General features: G+C 45.2%; 1 long non-coding RNA gene across 1 annotated transcript in view; it reads left to right on the top strand.

Annotated features, from left to right (window-relative positions):
* LOC143649811 (uncharacterized) overlaps window positions 1-4,925 on the top strand; it is a 127,093-nt gene extending 122,168 nt beyond the window's left edge. The window contains exon 5 of the long non-coding RNA XR_013159199.1: window positions 4,809-4,925. This is a non-coding gene — a long non-coding RNA (uncharacterized LOC143649811). The remainder of the gene's footprint in view (window positions 1-4,808) is intronic.
* The last annotated feature ends 8,669 nt before the right edge of the window (window positions 4,926-13,594 follow it).

The raw sequence follows: 13,594 nt of genomic DNA, 5'->3' as shown, positions 1-13,594 counted from the left end.
CAAATCTCCTTTGTACTGAAAGCCACACACTGTGGGGCTGAGGCTGGGCAGTGTGCACCTCAGCAGAGAGTCTGCTGATGGACAAAATGTGTTTGGGGGTTCCCAAGCTCCTGCATGGAATGGTCTTGGGCTGTGGGACCGTTTCAAACTACTCCTGCCCACAGCCAACCCGGGAGTGCCTGGTGGTGCAGCACAGCTTGCTCCCTTGTCCCCGCCTCTCAGCCTGTGCATACTGTGAGTGCTCCGGCCTCTGTGGTGAAAGGACAGAAGCAGCGGGACCCAGGGAGTCTCTTTCACCAGCCAATTGTCAAATCAGGTCAGCTCTGAGTCCCCTCTCCTCCTGAGGGGTGGGGCCCCCAGTCTCACCCCAGACCAGGTGCCCACAGCAGCCTGCCTTGGGGGTGGGGGTGGGGGCAGGCACTGTACTCTGCAAGTTCTCTGTGCATAGATAAACCAAGTCTGCCAGCTTCTGGGTTCCCCATAGGGGCTTCCAGCTGCAGAGCTGAGAGGGAGGGTCACTCCAGCTGGCGCGCAGGTGAGAGTGTGGGAATGAGTCATCTCTTCGGCACCTGCTCTGGCGTGTGCGCTGCAGCCTGCCCCAGGTGTAGTCATGACTGAGTAAACGCACCCTGTCCTCTCAATCATTATTTCTCTACTTTCTCATCCAGGTCCTCCCTGTATAGTGTAGACGTCCCTCTCTGGTCACTCACAGCCTGGAACCCTGATCTCGGTCATTTTCCTATCACTTCTCTAGTTGTCCACGGAGCACAGGTGAACTCAGCCTATCCTATTCCATAATCTTCCAGGAAGGCGAGGCTCACTTGTACTAGTTTTCAATCTTGCTGAACTCTCATGTCTTATGTTCCCCAGAAAAGCCATGTTTTAATCCTGATCCAATCTTGTGGAACCAGACCTATTGTTTGGGGAGGGGGAGCTTTGAATGGATTGCGTCCTGGGAGATGAGACACACCCGTGTGTGGGCGTGGCCTTTTGATTAGGTGGAATGTGATTCTGTCATTCAAGGGGGGCCTGGATTAGTTTGCTGGAGCCCTTTAAGAGGGGAAATGTTTTGCAGAAAGCTCAGAGCCAACCCTGAGACCCAGACATTTGGAGATGCAGAAACAAAATGCCCCTGGGAAGCTGTTTGAAACCAGAAGCAAAGACCTCAGCAGATGCCAGCCATGCGGCTTCCCAGCTGGCAGAGTGTTCTAGGCCCATCTGCCTTTCTAGACGCAAGGTACCTTCACCTGGAGGCCTTAGTGTGGACATTCCTATGGCCTTATAACTGTAAACTTGTAACTTAGTACATTGCCTTGTGAAAAGCCCTTCCATTTCTGGTATGTTTCATTCTGGCAGCTTTAGCAAATGAAAACATATGGGCTCATTGGAATTCTATGCTCAGGGGCATCGCAAACATTATATGCAAAATACACAATGAGGAGCTCCTCCCTTTGTTCTTGTCACCACTTTTCTAATTGCTTTATGCATTTTTTTTGTTTAGTTTTTTGTCCGTCTCTCCCACTAGACTGGAAGCAGCATGAAGGCAGGGAGAGAGTTGAACCCCACATCTTCACAGGCATTCACACACCTTGTTCTTTCTGTGTAGTTTAGAATTTGTTATTCTTAGAGAGGTGACGCAGTGTGGTGGGTACATATGCAGACTCTGGAATCAGAATGCTTGGGCTTGAATCCTGGTTCTCTCACTTCCTAGCTGGATAAGTTATTTAACCTTCTGTGTCTGAGTTTTCTATCTGTAGGGCAGGGATAATAGCAGTGCCCTCCTTACTTGCTTGTGGTGAGAATTAAATGGGTTTAGATATATAAAAATACATGGGAAAGTGCTGGGCTCGTGGTAAACACTATATAAACATACTATTGTCATTTAACTGAGGAAGAAACTGAGGAGCAAAGATACAATTTTCCACTGTGTAGTTCTAACGGAACTGGGATTGGAACCCAAATTTCCCACCTTTACCATGGCTGCTATGGGTTTCCTTTGGGACAAAATTCTTTGGAATCTCCCAGCATTTGGCCAAAGATATATCTGGTTAAATAAAGGCGCTCGAGAGAGAAAAAGGAATTCAGGCATTGAGCAAAAGTATATGTTCATTTAGTAGCTTGGGTCATTCTGCTGTTCTCCTGTCCCCCAGCTGAAAACAAGAGGGCAATGACTGGCCATGCTTCCCAGGACGGGCTCACCAGCAAAAGTGGGTGCAGCCTCAACAAGGAATGCCCCTGAAGTTTGAGCCCCACCCCATCTGCCCCCCTGCTCTGTAGGCCCTCTTCACCTCACAGGCAGGTGTGAACCAGAATTATTTCCTTCCCCGAGCTTTCCCTGGAGCCTGTGCAGCAGCCTGCTGACATTTAGCTGTTCCTGCCCTTTTTCTGGAGTTGCCTTCTCTTGTTATTTGTCTCAGTTGAGTCTTAGCACCCTGGATCTCTTTCACCTCATATTTCTCTCCTTCCCACTCCTCCTTTCACACCACAGAAATTCTCCACAGTTGAGTTGTCCCAATGCTTCTTGCTGTTTTGCAGATTTCCCTAAGATAAAGATCATCTAGAGCATAGGTTAAATATGTCGTTTACCAGGTCTTTCTCCCGGAAATCCTGACTCAGGCGGTCTGGATCAGAGGCCAGGAATCTGTATTTTAACAAGTTCTCTTGGTGATTCTTGTCTTCAGGGAGGTTTGGGAGTCACTGCCCAGGGCGGGCTCACATTCCAACTTCTCCACAGAAACCCCTGGTCTTCCCGCCAGCCAGCATGAATCTCGCACCTTTGATAACCACAGCAGCCCTTGCTTTGCCATCCTGTGCTGTTATGCAACCCTCAACAATGGACAGCTTTTCTACTCCAACAAGATAAGCTTCTAAGTGGGCATCAAGTATTTTCTTATATGGTAGAGCCTCAGTAAGAGATTTTGGTTGAAATTTTACTATTTTTTCCTTATTATGTTCATTTTGGGTGAACATCAGAATTTACCTAAGCATCATCAAAGGGCAATGAGGGAAGGGGCCGAGAAATACTGTAGGTAAAAGAGGCACATCAATTTGCGAGTAAATGGATGTCTTCTGTACTCAAGGTTCGATGGAGTGAGGCTCAACGAAAACATCTCCAGGTCTGGAACAATTTGCTGGTGTCTACAGAGATGCTGGCAGCAGTGATATATGGAAGGGAGCTGGGCTGGATGTCTGAAAGAGCTACATCAATTCTCAGCTCCACCATGGTGTGACCTTAGGTGAGATGCACCAGCAAACTAGTTTCAGTTTCCTAATTAAGAAAGAAAGCTTAAATCCTGACCTCATAGGGCGATTGTGAGCTTAAACGAGATGTTGAAGGTGGGATCGTTTTGTGAACTGTAAAGCGCTCTACAGATGGCAGGAATCATTTTTAGCCATCCTGGAAAGTTGACTTTCCAGCTCACAGCTTTCCTACCTGAGTCATGTGACTAGAATTGAAATGCTATGTTAGGGAGCCCTAGGAATCAACTTCCCAGCAGGAGTTATAAAACATCCCATCCGAGAGGTAATTGAGGGAGATGATAGGGAAAAGTGACTCAGAGGCAGCTCCAGGGGAGTGGCTGTTTCTTAAGAGAAAAACTTTGAAAAGACTCCTTGGACCTGAAAATGTCTTCTTGGATGGATAGATCAGGGAATGAGAACAGACCCATTCTAGGCTTAGGTTTGTCTCAGAGAGAAAATTGAAAAATGAGTTATGATTGGGTGGATTTTTAACATCGAGGAACGTAGATAAGATTGCCAGATGGCAAACCTTAAATTCGGAACCACAGCAATTAAAAATGATAAAGTCATGACAGCACAAAAGGGCTGTTGTCCTGTAAACGACCTCAGAGAAAATCAGATTTTCTCGATTTGATAAGAACAGCTTATAGCAGGCAGTTTTCAGAGTGCTGTAAGCTTTGGCAGGGATCGGTTCGTACATGTGAGAAGAAAGCAGCAGATTTTAGAAATCTGTACAGACACACCAGGAGAAATAAACTTGCCACGTGTTGCGACGTACCCACATCGTTAGAGATTTTGCCCTTAACATCTTTCTTTTAAATCTGACTCCAGGAAATAGATTTGGAACCCGATCAATCCCATCCACGACTCTGCCATCCTTCTCTCAGAATTATAAACCTAAGATTATTATAGCGCGTTTCCTGCATGTGCTTTCCATGTGGCTCCAGTCTCAACCTCACAAACGTAGCAAGTAAACACTCCCCAAGTGTAATTCCGAAGTGTGGCCCATATGGTGCGGTCTTGGGGGGGTGGGGGTGGGGGGAACCGGGCTGGAATGTGCACACGGTGTGTCCAGCGCGGGGCTGTGTGGGGCTGCGCTGCAGGGAGAGATCCAACCCTCTCCTGGCGACGGAAGAGTCCCCTTCCTTCATTGCTTTGCCCGTTTCATTGACATGCAAGAGCTACAAAGGAGGGTTGGAAACGTTTTGTTTTCTTTCTCTCTTTCTCTTCTAATCCGTTTCAGTCCATCCCATTCTTGGGAAAAAACCACAATACCCCCCAGTAGTCTCCAAGTACTTCACTTTTGAAAAACACACAGCTTCCCTGCTACCCCTTGCTTCAGTAAGTCTGCTTTGAGCAGCAATTAATTTCAGCATAAATGAGTTTGGGGCTGAGGCTTTTGTTAAAGTGTTAGCACCCAGCCTCCTGTGGTTTGACACCACTTAGATGCACAAATTGTTAACTTCGGGAATTTTCAACAATTTTCCTCCCCCTCTTGGATCTCACATGAAACTCATTTCCCAAGGAACTGGCCAGGGCCTCTGACCTCTTGCCTCAATTGCTTAAAGGTGTCCAGTCTTGGCCTACTATATTCTTGATACTAGAAGGTGAACCGAACTTCAAAAGAACTTCAAAAGGTCTTCTTGCCCCCATGAAGAGCTGACTTCCTCTCATTTGTCTGCACTCTGTGTGTGATTCAGGTTGGTATCTACTTCCCCTGGACCTCCGGTTGTTTCCACGGCTGTATCCCGATGCTGGGTCCAAGAGTTATTTTATTTACTGGTCCTAATGCTGCAGGGGGTTGACAAAGTGCCCTGGGTCCTGCTCCAGTGTGTGTGTGCATGTGTGTGCGATTGTGTCCTCCATTAGCACCAGTAGACACAAGGCCTGCACTGTCCGGTATGGTAGCTGTGAGCTGCATGGAGCTTCTGAGCCCTTGAAATGTGGCAGGTCTGAACTGAGATCACTGTGAGCATAAAATACCCACAGGACTTCAGAGACTAAGTATGAGAACCAGAACAGAACATATCTCAGGAAGCTTTTACATCAATTACAGGTTGAAATGATCATTTTGTGTGTATGTAGAGCTAAGCAAACTCTCGTATCCATATCAATTCCACCAATCTATTTTCGTTCTTTTCAATATGGTAAGTGAAAAAGGTAAAGTGACATATGTCATTTTACATTTCTGTTGGATAATGCAGGTCTTGATCAGTGGAATGCCCTAAGATCAGACTGCTGAATCATGGGCTGAAGACTTTGCTCACCCTTACCTGGTGCCGTCCAATTTTTGGGCTGAGCGATGAGTGAGTAGTTGAACTTCCATAAATCACATCTCAATCACTTGGAGCTGCACAGGACACACTTCGTGTATCTTCATATTTACAAATTGAGTTTCCCCAGCTGGCACCTCTATTCTGGTCGAGCTGATCTCCCATGTACATCATCTTGTACAGAATAGAGAGGCTTGTGCCACTGAGTTGCCATGACTCAGGTCTGCTTGGTGCCCACAGTTCACCTTGGGTGTATTTTTCCTGGACAATATCCAATCACTGAGTCTAGGTGGGGTCTCGTCTCTCTGCCCTTGACATATTTGGGATGAGCTTACTGGGAAAGGATCTTAAAGATGATCTACTCCTGACTTTTCACTTTACAAAAGACTCAGTAATACAGTGCTAGAGGGCAATGATTAAAAACTTAGAGTTCGGCGTGGGAAGTCTTGGGATCAAACCCTAATTCTGCTATTTCTTAGCCAGGAGACCTTGAGGAAATCCATTTAACTTTTCTGAGTTCAGTTTAGATTTTTATTAAAGGAAGATAATGAAAACTCTCTCACCTAATTGTCGTAAGAATAAGAAAACATACGCACATCACGCAGCCTATGAGTTGGCCCTTGAGAACCAGTCTCATGGTTGTTATTAAGTTTTAGAAGGTCTTACAGCAAGTAAGCAGTGACAGTGAGGTTTAGAGCCTAGATATCAGCTTCCTACTCCCTGTTTTATCAAAGGGACCAGGCTGGGCAAAGTCACCACACTTAAAGTCAAGACTGACCAGGACTGCCACTCTGCCAAGTGCCCATGCAGCAGTCTGAGCCTGCCTCCTGCCCAGAACCGCCTGTGCTGTACTGCAATGACCTGCTTACTTGTCTGTGTCCCCTGGAGACTGGAAGTTCATCAAGGGCAGCGTCTGTATCTCATCCGTCGCCAAAGGCCTCATTCTTCGAACACTGCGCTGAGGACCTCCCACGCTCAGGCCCTGGTCTAGGCTCTTGGGATGCAGCTGAGCTCTTGCTTCATGGAGTTCACATTCTAGTGGAGGGAGATGGGCACCATGTCGGAGATTGTATGGGATTCAGTTTTTGCACAGTCCAAGTCCACTCACTTACTTGGTTGATTGGCTGCAGCAGCCCAGGCAATGGCTCGGTCTGTCCCTGCAGTCCCTGGAGCCACTGCTGCCTCTGATACTGCTCTTCTCAGGGCCAAGGGGCTTGCTGAGAAGATTCCTCCCTGTGCCTCGTGTTACTCTCAGGTGGACCCTACAGCCCCTTGCCAGGTGCCTGTATTGCATTTCTCTCAACTCCTACTTTCTGCCCTGGGGCTCACCTGCTGCTCCCCAAAGGAGGGACACCGTAGGACCCCCCCTCTGCACCCACCAGTTTATGCATCATTTGAGTGTGAGGGATTTAACATCCATGGGGTAAATGTGATCAAAGGGAGGCAGGAACTGAAGGGTGCATTCTTCTTTCTTCCTCCCACTGCAGACTGTGTGGGGAAGTATTGGCTTCATACAGCCTGTTTGAAGGTGTCTGTGTGCCCAAGCCATCATATTGCTACAAAGTTATGGTCATTTGGAAACACATCCCTTATGTTTGCTCTTCCACCCTCCCTGCCTTACTCCCTCTTTCCCTTTATTTCTGTTTCCCTGGAGTTGTGTTTGTTCAAGCTATATTTTCTAGGGAACTGGGCCAAGGCAGTAGGTGATCAGTGCTGTGGAAAAAGAAAGTGTAGAGCAGGGTGAGTAGGGGAATTGAGAGTACAGCTGACAGGTTGCAATTTTCAACAGGATTTGTCATTTTAAGCCTTATTGAAAAGGTGATACGTGAGTAAAAGCTTGAGGGAGGTGAGAGAGTTAGCCATTCCGGGGATAGAGTGTCCCTGGCAAGTAGAGGGAGCAGCTACTGCAAAGGCACCATGGCGGAAGGCTGGCTGACCCACCCCAGAAGAGCAAGGAGGGCAGCGTGGCTTTGGGGAGTGAGTATGCGGGGGATCACTAGGAGATGAGGTCAGAGAGACTGGGGGACTCAAATCGTGTTGGGTCTTGTAGGTCATTGTAGAGACCCAAGCTTTTACTCCGAGGGAAATGGAGTGAGAGTTCTGAGCAGTGGCATTAGGTGGCACCTAGAAGGGCTTGGTACAAGTAGGTACTCATTAATTGTTTATTTGAAATAAGACATGCAATTGGCCTTCTGTGCATCTCCTACTGCCTCCGAGCAGTGCCCTACCGAGGAACCCCTAGCCCTGGCAGAGAGCAAGAGCCGGACTTGTTTCTAACCAAGAGTTGAAAACAGATGGGAACAAAATGCCAGCATTAATTCAAAAGGCATGTGGAGGAAAGATCAAATGGGAGAAGGGGATGAATGTGTTTTCAGCGGAGTTGTGTGCTTCCTTCAGTACCAGATTTGTGGGAAGCCAGCTGAACCAGCTCCTGGAGAAAATGGGTTTTTCCTGGAGCCCTGGCAAGGGGAAAAGGACCCCATCTCCCCTATTCCAGGCCAATGAAGGGAAGGCTCCCCCTTCAGAGCAGCACAAGTCCAGTGAGCTTTGACTCCTCGGAAAGGCACACAACTGCATTTGCCATGGTTGGTTTTATGAAATCCCTTTGGGAGGGTTCTTTCAGGTTTGATTCTGCAGATCACACACTTTTTAGGAGGTCCTTGGTGGATAAAGTGACTGGTTCCTGTCCCTGTCCGGGGGCCAGCTAAGGGCAGGAGAAGCATCACGAATGAGAGTCCAGAACATGCATCTTTATTTTCCCTGGGGCTTCTCTTCTTCCCCTTTGCCCCTCTCATTTATACCCACCTCTAAAATCTTGAGTACAAGAGAAAGAGAAAAGTCTGGGGTAGTAAGGTGAAATCAGACAAAACTCTTGGAGCAGAGATAAGGGAAGAAAACAATGGAAGCATCCCACACTTTCTCTCTCATAAGGGGAAAGAATTGCTTCCAAAGAGCAGAAATGAAGGGAAGTGTAACTACATGAATCCTGTCATTCTGTGGACAGTGGGTTAGGGGGAGGGTGGGATTTATAGGCAAGTGGTCTTAGAATCCGAATTTCACAGGATATTGATGTTTTATTTTTAAGAAATCGGATTGTGCCTAGGCCAAGGAAAACAACAAGGCCCTTTGTCAAGAATCTTGCAAGTCAATCTTTCTAATCATCTTAATTTGATGCAGAGCTCCCCCTCAGCTATGTTGCTAGAAGAAAGCACAATGCCTGAGGATTCTCAGACGTCTTCCAGACAAGTCCATATAAATCTCAGGAAACTTGGAAAGATCATTTAGTACCAAAAGAAGGGAGAGATTGAGATTTGTGAAGAGATAAAACACTGTGTCTCCACAGAAGGTCTGAGGACCTTAAAGTTGGGGCCACCGGTTGGGCAATAGCAAGTGTCATAACTGCTTAAGAGGTTCAGTCCAGCTCTCCGGCAACTAAGGTCACAGGAGGTCCGGCTGTCTCATACTGCATGGCCCAGGTGCCACCAGGCTCTCTCAGCAGCCAGAAGAGCATTTTATAGCCTGGATACGTCTTGCCGTTGTTTTGTAACTAGTTTGGTAAAGGATTTTAACTTTCATGATATAATTTATAAAAATCTAGGACATGGTGTTTGAAATTTTAAGTAATACAAAAACAATGTGAAACCCCATCACTGGGCCCTTAATTATGCGAGAAGAGGTGGCATAATCCATGGTTAAGGGTTTATTGTTAACCAGAAAAGCACCCATGGACTCCAGAAAAGTATACAAAACAGTTCTTTCCTTTAATTTCAGCCCTATGTACTGTCCTATACAGAGTCCACAGGAGGGTAGGGTTTGGGAGAGGCTCGTCTGTGCTAGGTGACCCATCCCCAGCGCCTCATCTGTCATGAGACTCTTATTCTACACCGGGGGATGGTACGTTATGGTCAGAAGACTAAGCCTGGCTCACCACTTATTTTGGTTTTTCTTTTCACCACTTGTTTTTGTATAGGAGGCAGGATGATTTTTATATTTTTTAATGGTTGAAAAAAATCAAAGAATAGTTTTGTGTGATATCAAAACTTTATGAAATTAAAATTTTAATTGTTCGTAAGTAAACTGCTCTAGTTTGCTAGCTGCCGGAATGCAACACACCAGAGACAGATTGGCTTTTAATAAAAGGGGATTTATTTTGTTAGTTCTTCAGAGGAAAGGCAGCTAACTTTCCACTGAGGTTCTTTTTTATGTGGGAGGGCACAGGATGGTCTCTGCTGGCCTTCTCTCCAGGCCTCTGGCTTCCGACAACTCTCCCTGGGGTGATTCCTTTCTGCACCTCCAAAGCCCTGGGCTGAGCTGCAAGTGCTGAGATGAAGAATGTCGAGCTGCTTAGGCTGTGCTACATTGTGCTTTCTCATTTAAGCACCGGCCAATTGAGTCAGATGTCATTCATTGCAGCAGACACGCCTCCTAGCCGACTGCAGGTGTAATGAGCAACAGATGAGGTTCACGTACCATTGGCTCATGTCCACAGCAACAGAACTAGGTGCCTTCACCTGGCCAAGTTGACAACTGAATCTAACTACCACATAACTTTTCTTGTAACATAGCTACATTCACTCTTCTATTGTCTGTGACTGCTTTCCTTCTATAATAGTAGAGCTGAATGGTTGAAATAGAGAATGAATGTCACGCGAAGCCTAAAGCATTTGCTATAGGGCCCTTTTCAAAAAAACTTGCTGACCCCTGTCTTAACCCTTGGAGCATGCCGATGACCTCTAGGTTGGTAAGAAAATCTCTCACCTTCGGACACGGTCTACCCCATCCCCCTTGGTCCATTACTTTATGCACTTTTCTCCCTACTCCCCCATCTCACTCTTCCTTCTCTCCTCTTTGGCATACTTTGTCATCCCTTCTTTTTTTTTTTAAGTTTTTGGTGATATGTATTATATATTCACATGCCATATAATCACCCAAAGTGTACAATCAGTGGTTCGTGGTATCATCGTATAGCTGTGCATTTATCATCACAGCAGACTTTTTTTTCTTTTTTGTGAAAAATAACATATAGCCAAAAAAGCAATAAATTTCAAAGTACATGGCAACACTTAATTATAGAACAGATTTCAGAGTTTGGTATAGGTTGCAATTCCACAATTTTAGGTTTTTACTATTAGCTGCTCCAAGACACTGGAGACTAAAAGAAATATCAATATAATGATCTAGCAATCATACTCATTTGTTAAACCTGACCTTCTCTGTATAACACCATCCTCACCTGCTTTGATCTTTCTCCGACTCTTTAGGAGTATTTGGGCTATGCCCATTCTAACTTTTTTATGTTGGAAGGGACTGTCACTAATATGGGATGGGAGGATGGAACTAGTTAATCTTCTGAAGAGGCTGGCCCCTCTGCATTTCAGGACTTAACTGGTCTAGGGACCCATCTGGAAGTTGTAGTTTTCTGGAAAGTCACCCTAGTGCATGGAACCTTTGTAGCATCTCACATAACTCCCTAGATGTCCTTTAGAGTTGGCAGGAATGTTTTTTATTGGAGTTTGGCAAACTATGACAGGTAGCGATTTCTAACTGAAGCTTACATAAGAGTGACCGCCAGAGTAGCCTCTCAACTCTCTATTTGAACTCTCTCAGCCACCCATACCTTATTTGTTACGCTTCTTTTTGCCTTTTTGGTCAGGATGGCATTATCTATTCCACAGTGTCAGGGCCAGGCTCATCTCCGGGAGTCCTGTCCCACACAACCAGGGAGATGTTCACCTCTGGATGTCACGTCCCACACACTGTCAGCCCTTCACTTCTGTCTGCTGCTGGATAGCAAGCAAGTGGGGCTGGAGGTAGGGGGTGAGAAAGTAGGATCAGGAAAGAGGCTCACCCTTTGGTTTGGCCATAGACTTCTGGAGTAACCAAAGGCCATTAGACTTTTCTTGCCACAAGAAGTGACTTAGTCTTATCTGTTCTGGATTGTACATTAAAAGTATTTCTGGATCCAGCTATATCTGGAGCTCACTATGTAGTCTCTCGTATGCCTAGTCCTGGGAAAGGAAGAAGGTTTAGGGAAGAAAATGCAATCTATCCTGCTACAAATGCTTTCCCCAAGATGGGGATGAAATTTTTTTGGAGGGATGAGAATTTACAATGTAGAAGGGATGTCAAGGACCATACACTCTTATTGCCAGCTGATCCATTCTGCTTCTGTGATCTCAACCTAACATTATTGCTTTTTGGCTTTGTGAATTCCATTCCTCCTGCCTGGAATCTGCCCCCTTTTCTCCAAATACATTCTTTCCTTCTTTAAAAGTCCACTCATGTCCTACCTCCTCCAGGAAGCTTTCCCAGACTGTGTCAGTAACATATTCTTACACCAGACTTAAATATTTCCTTTCTGCTTCTCATTGGGCTCTTTGGCTTGTTTGGGACGGTCCCGGCATCTGGTTTCCATTCCCCTTGCCTCCACTTGTATGATCTTTGTCCCAGTACAGACTCATCTTTCTCCTGGACCCCTAGAGATGAACTGCCTTCAGCCTTGTCCCATTCAAATACCTCCTTTACAGGGCTCCAGAGAGTTTGTCTGAAATGCAAAGCTTACTACCTCAACTCTTAACTCTTCAGCTTCAAATTCCTCAGTGCTCTTTCCCTTCCTACCTTTCCAACTGCATCTCCTACTCCAAATTTTATGCTCTGGCAAATCAAAATAGCTTATGATTCTCAAATACACTGTTGCCTGTGCTTTCCTTTCTGCCTGGGATGGCTTTACTGTTATCCCATTCAATCTGTCTTTTCTAATTCTAGCTTGTACTCAAAGACTCAGCTCAGGGATCACCATCTTTACAAATCTTTCCTAGACTTCTCTCTGCTTCCCCGGCCAGATTATATTAGGTATGTTTGTTCCCATATGCCTAACTTTATGAATAAGCTTTCCACTCTATATGTCATTTATCTGTTTCTTTGACTGTTTCTCCCTTATTGAATTGAGCTAAGGACTGGGTCTTATTTATCTTTATACTACTAGTTCTTCTTTCAGTCCTTGGCTTAAAAGAGGAGTTTAATAAATGTTTATTGAGTGAATAAAGGGATTGATGGTGAATCCCTTCAGGGCAAGGTGAGTTTTATGCATGTTTATATCCCCACAACCTGGCTCAATATGCGTTTTTGTTATGATAAGGATAATTCCAAGTTGCTGTTTTTTTTGTGTGTTTAAAGATAACTCGCAGACTGTTGGTTAAACCCATGCCTCACAGGCCTGTCTGTTTTCCAACACACATCTTGGTTACCACTAGGTAATAATGATAAAAAATAATTGCAAGTTGCTATGTGTGTTCTAGCACATAATCTGTAATCCTCAGCACAGCCCTGCAAGGTTGATATTATTCTCCTGAAAAATAAACCTGAGGTGGAGAGAAGTGAAATAATTTTCCCAAGTTCATGCCACTATTATTCATTCAGCCAAGTTCATACAATGTAGTCATTTGCTAAACTAAGATTGGAATTTAGATCTGTCTGACTAAAAAGCTTCAATCATTCCATTTTTTCTCTTTTTCCTGCTTATAATTTATTTTTTAGTAACATCAACAAAACAATAAAGAGGAAAATAAAGAGGAAAAGAGAGGGAAGGAAGGAGAGCCTACTACCTGAAATTCAGCGACAATCCCACTACCTGAAAAATATCTACCTGTTGTAGTGTTCTTATTTTGAGCATGTCCAGGTGCATTTCAAATAAACAGATAGATACCATTTGTTTTCTACTTTATTGCTTTTTTGTTTTAACCCAATGTTATATCAAAAGCATTTTCCAATGCCTAAACACAGTCTTCTCAATTGTAATTGTATTGACTTGTACTACATTTCTGATCTCAGGGTTAAGAACAAGACTTTCCACCTCCATTGGCACCCCATCCTTTCTTGTGTCTACTCATTGCTCTTTAAGTGCGTCTGGCCTTTATTGGAGGCAGCTGTGAAGACAGTGCTGACCTTGGTGCCAGAAACTTTGGACCAAGTCCCAGATCTGACATGAACTGGTGTGTGAACTTGGGCAAGTCAGTTCATTCACTTTTTGTGCTTCTCCCTGGTCTGTGAGTTCCTTTAGGGCTGAGGCTGTTTCACTTCTC

This window comes from Tamandua tetradactyla, chromosome 11 (genome assembly GCF_023851605.1).
Source record: "Tamandua tetradactyla isolate mTamTet1 chromosome 11, mTamTet1.pri, whole genome shotgun sequence".
Classification (NCBI taxonomy): domain Eukaryota; kingdom Metazoa; phylum Chordata; class Mammalia; order Pilosa; family Myrmecophagidae; genus Tamandua; species Tamandua tetradactyla.
Note: the sequence above shows the minus strand (reverse complement) of the source record. Positions and strands in the feature narration are given on the sequence as shown.